This window comes from Phoenix dactylifera, chromosome 15 (genome assembly GCF_051530095.1).
Source record: "Phoenix dactylifera cultivar Ajwa chromosome 15, Ajwa_hap1_PhDact_Kaust_v1.1, whole genome shotgun sequence".
In the NCBI taxonomy this organism is placed as follows: Eukaryota; Viridiplantae; Streptophyta; class Magnoliopsida; order Arecales; family Arecaceae; genus Phoenix; species Phoenix dactylifera.
Genome location: NC_143204.1, coordinates 21,841,328 through 21,850,293, shown reverse-complemented (window position 1 = coordinate 21,850,293; position 8,966 = coordinate 21,841,328). Strand labels below are relative to the sequence as shown.

Here is an 8,966-nt window from a genome sequence, read left to right as displayed (position 1 = left end):
TCGCCTGGAAAGTAATACAATCCCTCACACACTACCAAATGTTCTAGGGTAGGGGTGTCCGTCTGCAGCTGCGGTCTACCTTCAGATCTATTCAATTATAGTAGCCGAGTCATCCCTCAGATGGATGAGATCCGTCTGCAAGCAAAGTCTTGCATAGTTGATAAGCCGCCCTCAACTCGGCTCAAGGGATAGTGGTGTCACAGATCTGGCTTCCGCCAGCAGTAATGAGACGAAAATCAGGGTCTCTAATCACAAACCCGGCACCTCCTCTAGTTTTTCTTATTTCCGAAATGGTCGTATATTTTAGATTATAATCCCCACAAATTTTGCCTGCATTTTTCAAAACGTAAATATTCTGAAACCTTCAAGCCCACTGGTTAACAGAGAAAACCGTGGACGATTTAGCATTGAATCTTTACGTCCAAAATCATTTTCATCTACCGTTTTATAATCTAGTACGCAACTTGATCTCAGCTTGCGTTGTGGTACATAGGAAACTGGAAGGCTTAGAGGGAACCTAAATGTTGAATTGTAATAACAAGTGTTATGTTGATACTTTAACTGTATTAAAAAAAATGAATAAGTACCACTTAAAGCTGCATTAGCGACAAATAATTTAAGCTGCATAGTCGAGGAAACCAACATGATATTGGACAAAAATATTCTTGAATTATTATCAGAACTGCTAATTAATGATAAAAAAGGCAAGCAACATTTTTATACTAGGAAAAGATGAAGATATTTAAATGACCGTAGTTTGCTAGCTTAAGGCGCATATACAGGCAGATGATATACAAACAAGGCCTAGAGACTAGATATATCTCCATGAAAAGCACATATTTGTTGAAAAGAAGCAAAACTCAGGCTTAAAAAAAATTACCTCACTCCTTTCATTTTTATTGGTAAAAAGGAGGTAATCTAAGAAAAGAAACCCACTGCTCATCCTTATTTACACTAATCATTTCTTCCTGAAAGCCTGAAAGGGAATCCTGAAGCTTAGGGAACAGGAGGTGAAGTTGGAGAGTTGAGAAGTGCCCCGGTCCTTGGGTTAGTGTTGGCTCCTGGCTCTCTATAATCCATCTCCATCTCCATCATCTCCCTCTCTATCCCTGAATTTTCCTGAAACACCCACCAAAACAGATTAAAAAATAACTATCAGAAGGCTAAAAAAATAACAAAAATCATGAACTAAGGTTGAGAGGAAATAAAAGAATACAGAAAACATCCAAACCTGATGTACTAAAGGCTCAGGAGAATGCCTCATCACACTAATCCTTCTCCCATATCCTACATGCCCAACAAAAAGAAACCAGAGCTATGTCACCTGCAATAATGACCAACCATTAGAGCGAACAAAAAATGACAGTATACCTTGAGAGAAGGAGAGGAAGACAAGGGCTGAGACGAGAACAAGTGCGAGGAAACCCGGCCTCCTCATTTTTCCTTGGTTTATTCTTTGTTCAATACTGTATATTTTGGTTTTGGGTTGATAACTGATAGAAGTCACCGCCCTTGGATGCTCCGTAACCGCTGCTGCGTACCGGGTCCGCCGCCTACACTCATGCGTGGAGTCGAGTCACCGATGGTGCATTCACCATCGCCCTTTCGAAGTGCCTCGGTGAAGGGATGGAAAGATGAGAATTATCTCGTACTCACCGTAGTGCGGGGACCGAAGGCATTTAAAAATAGGCTTTTAGTTTTAGGTAGGCCATTTTGGAGTGAAATTATTTAATAAAGAAAATGATTTAGAAATATATTCAGAAACTTTTCCAGAAAACAAACAAGTCGGATTTATTATCCTTAAAAATAATTTTTTTGTATATTTTATTGATCATGAAAAAAATAATATTTGGTTCAGTATTTATTTTTAAAATATATATATATAATATTTATTATAGTCTTAATTAGTAGAAAGAATTTATACTACTTTATCTAAAAACTTATTTTTAGAATAAAAAATCTAATTTTCAGTCACAAAGAAATCTTCTTTTTATAAAAAAAGATACATTTTCATCTCTATTTTTTGAAAATTCTAACTATGAGATATTTCTATATTTTTCTATTGGCCATACTTTTTTCCCATTCTCTTCCTATGAATCAAAGGAATGCAGTTTATTATTATTTTGGATTTACTTTTATTTTTATTTTATTTTGTTTTTATGAAAGTTGGGTGGGGTTTGATTCGAGTTTAACATGAACTGGTTCCAGACTGGATCAGTGTTGGGCCAACGAGTGTGGCCCAATGGTATGGACCCAAAATATTCCATCCTTTTTCAGATTCCCCTCTGGCGAGCTCTCAATCTTACTGGCGAAATCCCAAAATAACGTATTGAATAGATTGTTGGTACATGCAATACACACGAATGTAGGTAATGAATGGCCGTGATCCCAATTTGATTAAATATTTTCTAATTATTTGTACAAACTAATAATGAAATTATGTTATACTAATATAACGTGGTCATATTTAACTAAGATTGGTATGTCTGTATCTTCTCAAAAGTATAGGTATGTTTATCAAAGAAATACACGCATGTTTTTATGAAATTGCCCTCGAAGAGGTCGAATGAATGAACATCGGAATTGGTTGACCATCAAACCGAGTTTGCTCTATGATTTATGTAGGAAGAGTATATAATTTTATAGGATCAAAATAGACCCTAGTCCGCAAGAACCTGACTTAATGTTCCAAATTTCGTAATTGCTAGGTAAGTTCTCTATCTGTTCAACCTACTAGATGACAGAACTATAGATGTGGCTTGTGGCTTGCGGCTGATGATGAATTTTAGATAGTTTAGCTATGAGGCCTGGATCCAAGCCTTTGGTTGGTTTGCAAAAAAAATTTTTTTGGTACATCGACTGCTCACACTAATCTCGTATGAGCACTGTTATCAGAGTCAAGAAAAAAAATACGACATAGAGGAGGGAAAGTTTGTTTCTTCAATGCCCTGCCGAGTATGGAGGAACGGAAATTACTAGTTCTCTATTAGATTTGTCTTGTTTTCTGACTTCCTAACATAGTGTCAAATTGTCATTTAGAGATGTCAATGGAACTGATTTCATGCAACTTATATTGGTGGAATGTCAATAGCTGAAATCTGCTTTTGCATTTTTTATTCTTTTTCATTTCATTTTTCTTTTCTTTTTTTTTTTGTAATCTGCTTACCTTGTTGGATGACCTGCCGCCGTAAGCTCAACTTGTGAGAAGCTAAAGTGATGAATTTGTCAGATGTCAGTGTGTGTGTAAATTGTATATTACTTGTTAGATTAATTGAAGTCCATAAGAGCTACAAATGCAAGCTGAATACATTTTATCTTCTATCACCGTATCACTGTCAAATTATCAAGTCCAATTAAAGCTTCTTTTAGCATTCCTTTTTGTGATTTCAAATTTTTCATCTGTTAAAAAACATATACCCAATAAAAGAAGTATAGCATATAAAATATATCGAGGAACCAAATTTGTCCTTGGTGGAAGTTTCAACTTTCAATCCGGGCTGTACTTTTTTGTTTTTTTTTTTTGGTACAAGAGGAACTCACACACTTTGGATGTGGGTGTAGCCTAAGAAATCAGAAGAAAAAAAAAAAAAAAGTATAGAGTGCAAGAGAAAAAAAAAAAAAAGGGAAAAGACACGTGATTCTTCCAAATAAAATTTCATAGCGGATTTAAGAGCCACATACGGAAGCCCTTTCTGGTAAAATACAAACGATGCTGGATATTTCAATATGATGAGTATTAGATATGGATGCAGCCCATCTTGACATCTTGGAACTTCCTTTTAGGCCACGGCCCATTGATGAACATCAATTGGCCCACCATCAATTCAGACCACAACGAGAGTCAAGAGGTTGGGAGTTACTCTTGCAAAGAGAAAAACAGAAAAATAAAAACTAAAATTAAAATGATAGACCTACCAAAGGCCTTTCCAGTAGAACCCTTGAAACTTTTTGTGCTGCAAGTAATGCGATGCATGCCAAGAAATGTGAATTGGGGTTTGCTTTAATGGTTACATCCTTTTGTTTCGGGTTTTATCCTTGAATGATATATGCTCAACAATTAAAACTTCTCTCTGCTTTTTCTCCTTTTTTTTTTTAAATAATTGTCAAGAAGCATGTTATAGTAATCATTGTCGTAGAACAGAAAACATGTGATAATCGCTGGTTGTAGTGCACTCTATGTTTTTGTTCATTTTTATTTTTTTTCTTATTTTACTAAGAAGTAAGTTGGCTTAACTACAATTATATGGATGTTTTCAAAAATTTATTTATCATGCTACACATATTTTCTATTTACTTGTTCAAATTAGAAGAATTGCCTTTAGATTTCTCTCAATTTTGCGGCTTGCCAATGTTTTTTTTTATTTTTGAGGGGAGCCAATGTTTTTTTTTTATGAAGTCAATTTTGCCAATGTTATATGTAAGCGATGCATATTAAATTTGTGAGGATTCGTGCGTGTGTTTAGTCCCACATTAATTATTTGCTGAGTAAATTTTAGATATTTATAAAGAATTAAGAAATTTAAATAATAACTTCCGACTAACTATTTTAGATGAAATTTTGAGTTGTTACAAAATTTGTCAAGTTTAAAAATTTTGAACTGCAGTGAAAGCATGAGTCATAAAATTTGTTAATATTTCTACTTGCCATCTAAAATAACAAGGGAGAAATTCGGAGGCGGAAGCTTCTGTTGGCGGTTCATTACGATTTACGAGTCCTGGTCCTATTAGGATTATTTTATTAATTTTTTAATCTTTAATCTAATCCAATGTCTCCACGCCGTGTCCGAAGGCTCCCGCGTCCACTCGCACAGCTCCTCTTCGAGCACCCACATTGGCATTCGCCTCGGCAACGCACTCTTGAGCATGCTCCTCCTCAGGTTCGAAGGTGACCCTCCTTTATCGCGTGGTCCGTGTTCGACGAAATGGTCGAGAGAGACGTCTTCCCTTGGAACGTGAGGGTGGGCCGGTATGAGAAAAAATAGCTTTTTGGATGAGGTCATTGATTTGGTGTATAGTCTTTTTCATGCGTGCTGAGGTCTTGTAACGGTATCCCGGATTTGATGAAGAGGAGAAGGGTTCATGCTCATACGATTAGATTCGGTTTCTCGTCGGAAATGGATGTTTTAAATGCTCTGATCATAATGTCCGCGAATCCATGCTTGGAACGTGCTCGACGGAATGCCGAAAAGGGATTGCATCATATGGAGTTATCTGCAGTAAATTGTCTGCATGTCCATGCACGGTCAGGTCCGCGCTATGAGCTCGCACTAATCGGACGTTTAATGAAATAAGCCTTCAAGCCGATGAGTGGCGCATAGAAGTATCCCTTCTCATTGACCTGGATTGGTTTGTATTTTTCTTGTGGTCCTTGCATGTAATGCTCACCTTGGCTGATTGCAGGGGCTTCGCACCAGCCAATGACCGGGAGCCAACATCGGTGCGGTTTCCGGCGGTAGACCATGCCTTCTGCCGCTTACGGCTGCCTCCTTGGCCTTCTCGGGTGCTTCATATGGGCTTCCAACAGCAAAAGCAAACAGTGTGAGTGGTAATGTATCCTTGCCAGTGAATCCACTAGGAGGGGAGGATTGCCTTCAACTCTCATGTGAACGTTTTTGCTTCAAATTGATTCAGTTGGATGACACTTGACTTGTTCAAAGACAAAATTCACATCATGGAGATGCCTAGGGGATCCCTAACATCACATTATGGACTATCCTAGGAAGGAGGACGTAATCTTCCCTTCTTGTTGTGGTTGCACACGTGTGCAAACCCATATACAAATGCTAATTAGGTGTCGCATGTTGACATGACAAGTGCACCATAGGCATGCCGTTGAGTCTTCACTAGATCATATATTACAAAATATTTCATATAAACAATACAAGTTGCCAATGGTTTAGGTTATCATTCACTTCAATCCTCTCTATCCCTACCTTTTCGATATGATATTATCTCGCTGATTTAAGCTTGATATATGGATATTAATCAGTTAAACTTGGTCATCTGGTAGTTCTGTTTGCTGTACTTTATTCAAATTAAGGACATGCTAGGGTCAAAATATTTAGTTGAGCCATCTTTCTCACCACCACTAGTTGCAACTTTTCCTAGCTTCGATGGGTAAGTGCTCTCGTGATTTAGCATGGTGGACTGCTTTTGAAGTGCAGCTTTCTTACATCATCCCCCAATAGGTTGATGAGAGGGAAGGAGTGCACGGATGGGTCGCACTCAAGTTTGTAAGTCAATTGGCACAGACCATCTCTTATAGTCTTCCTCCTGTGGGTAGTGGACCTTGTGGCCATGGGAATGGGATCAAGCGATGGGTTTATTTCCACCACTCTTTTTCTTTTCTTTCTTTTTGCAAATATTTATATTCATAGATTATTCACTCTTTTCAAGAATTCTGTTTCATAAAACCTATACTCTTGCAAATTTCTAAATTTTGTTGTTCCTTTCCATCCAATAGTCTAGAATAATGCCATTCCTACCACATTTGGCAGGCATCTCTAGCTTACTTTTTAACTTAATTTGATGCCAACCTTTACACAAGGTCCAAAGAAATTCCGACCTAGCCTACTTCCTTCCATCAAATTTTCTTCTAGAGTGAAAAAGTACATCTGCACTAGGGGAAAGTGCTTCATTGCCTCCTGTTATTGATAATATAAAACTTACTGTGATCTAATCATTATTTTTTTTTCTACTACGTGACTGTGACTGACCATGAGGTATGAATTGGATGACAGTTACAAGCATATTCTGTCTGGCAATTGTCACACTATGTTTTGACAACAATGGCTTAGGTTTCTTTGACAATGTTCATAGCTTATTTGGAAATTGTGTTTTTGCCACTTTTCTGGATTGGAACAAAAGAGAGGACTAAGGAAGGCAAGGGCAAGAGGTGACAAAGAACCACTTGCTTCACATGCTTAAGGGTCCCAAGACAACGCAGCTTTTACAGAGCTTGTAGCGCTTTTGATTGCCAAGCCAGATGATTGTCCCTACTAACACCAGCTGATGCTTTTAGTTGTTTGATGAGACGATAGATCGAATTCATTCAAGAAAGTGGGAAGACAACGAGAGCTCTGGATCGACCGTTGCAAGGAAATCACTGGAACATTGCAGTGGAGTAAAACAAAATGGAGTAAGAATGGCGTCTTTGATATCTTGTTCACAACTCATGACGGTTAATGTGATAGCTAGAGGTGAGTGGCAAAACAAAATATACTGAGCTGACATGATGGTTGCAATCAGACTTATTCATAATGGTTCTGGCTTATCCAACACCCATGACTGGGTTTGTAGAGCTAAAATCATGCTTAGAGTCCAATAAAGTGTAGTTTGAGATGAAATTATGGACGAATTTAGGACTGGACAAGGTTCTGTTTGGAGAAGATGACAAGAAAATTAGTCCCTGTACTAAATCGGATACCCTAATACTTTCTATTGTACATTCTGGTTTTCTGCACTCTGGCATAGCTCTGTTGTTTCAGTTATTTTCATCTTTTAAATTACATATTGTTCATGATATAGCAAAAAGCAGTCTTTTATGCTTTCATTCATTAGCAAACCTTATCACTACCATAGATGAACTTTAGTTGTGGATGTCTACTAGGAGGCCAAATGTTGACTTGCAAGTCCTACAATGTTCAACCATTTGAAATATAAAGTTAGTCGCACTGCAGTGCAAATGGAGTCAATTATAATAAATATGAAAATCAAAAATCAAAAGATAGGGCACCAAAGATCAAAAGTCAGCATATCTATCATGAAATCAACTTACAATTTAACTCTTTTGATGAAAGTCCAACAATGTTCAACCATTTGAAATGTAAAGTTAGTTGCACTGCAAGTGCAAATGAAATTATAACAAAAATGAAAATCAAAAGTCAAAAGACAGGGCACCAAAGACCAAAAGTCAGCATATCAATCATGAAATCGTCTTACAATTGAACTCTTTTGATGCATAATGTTCTTCCCATAATTCTTTATGCAATATGGACGGACTGCGTAAAAAAGTTATTAAAGCTTGATGGAATAACTTTGTAGGTTTAGGGTTTTCATTTCCCTCTTGCTACTAGTATTGTGGTAGCCAACTAGATTTTGGAGGATCAAGGTGCTTGAATTCATTTACGCGTGTGTTATAGTATGCAGCTTAGAGAAGTCTTAAAACTTTTCTTTCCGTTTTTCTTTCCCCTAATCACCTGAAATGGGCAATAAACTTTTAGCAATTTAATTCTGTCATTTTAGGAGGTTGTTTTTATATAAGATTGAAGCTATGACTTAAAATTTGTTGACTGATGATCCACTGTAATATCTAGGTGAAATTTTTTTGACCCTCTCTCCCACTATGAAGAATTCTGTTACTATGTAGGTGATCATAATCATTCCTGGTATAAAATTGACCCAACTTTCTTCCACACAATGAGATGACATCTACAGTGGATCTTTTCAGAATCAGAATGAGAAAACCTGGGACAAATTAATTCTTTATCAAACTAGAAGGTTTGATTTCAAATTGTTATGAAATTCGTTAGCCCATACTGATGTTTTTCTTGGTGTATAGGTAGCTCACATACTAATCAAAAAGTATAGAATAAATAATGGGATATATATATATATATATTACAGTATATTAAGGTATAAAACTTCATCCAGAGTTGTTATTGCGGAAATAACCAACATGTGGTGCTAGAGAAAGATGACTGTAACTTTCTTTTTAGAATTATGCTTCTCCTTTATGAATTCAGCAAAGGAGAAATTTTTGAGTGGTTTTTTGTTTTTCTGCCTTTCGAAAGCTCCTTTGCCTCCAACTTTGGCTTGAGTTATTTGGACCTGTCTATTGGAAAGAAAGATGCTTGCCTCTATGGAAGGCATTCGTGTATGTCTTCCAATATCTTCACAAGAAAAGAGATGTGCCTACAGCAACTTTTCTGCTTTTGCTTTACCAACTTTTTCCATATCCTGTTTTG

At 36.9% G+C, this 8,966-nt stretch overlaps 2 long non-coding RNA genes across 2 annotated transcripts; one reads left to right on the top strand and one right to left on the bottom strand.

Annotated features, from left to right (window-relative positions):
* Positions 1–689: 689 nt before the first annotated feature.
* On the bottom strand, positions 690–1,653 carry LOC148699941 (uncharacterized). Its single transcript, XR_015973678.1, has 3 exons — positions 1,372–1,653; positions 1,232–1,287; positions 690–1,119 (listed from the first exon to the last, which is right to left on the bottom strand). It is a non-coding gene; the product is annotated as an uncharacterized LOC148699941 (long non-coding RNA).
* Positions 1,654–4,538: 2,885 nt separating this feature from the next.
* On the top strand, positions 4,539–7,719 carry LOC120113279 (uncharacterized). Its single transcript, XR_005515162.2, has 2 exons — positions 4,539–5,320; positions 5,401–7,719. It is a non-coding gene; the product is annotated as an uncharacterized LOC120113279 (long non-coding RNA).
* Positions 7,720–8,966: the final 1,247 nt, after the last annotated feature.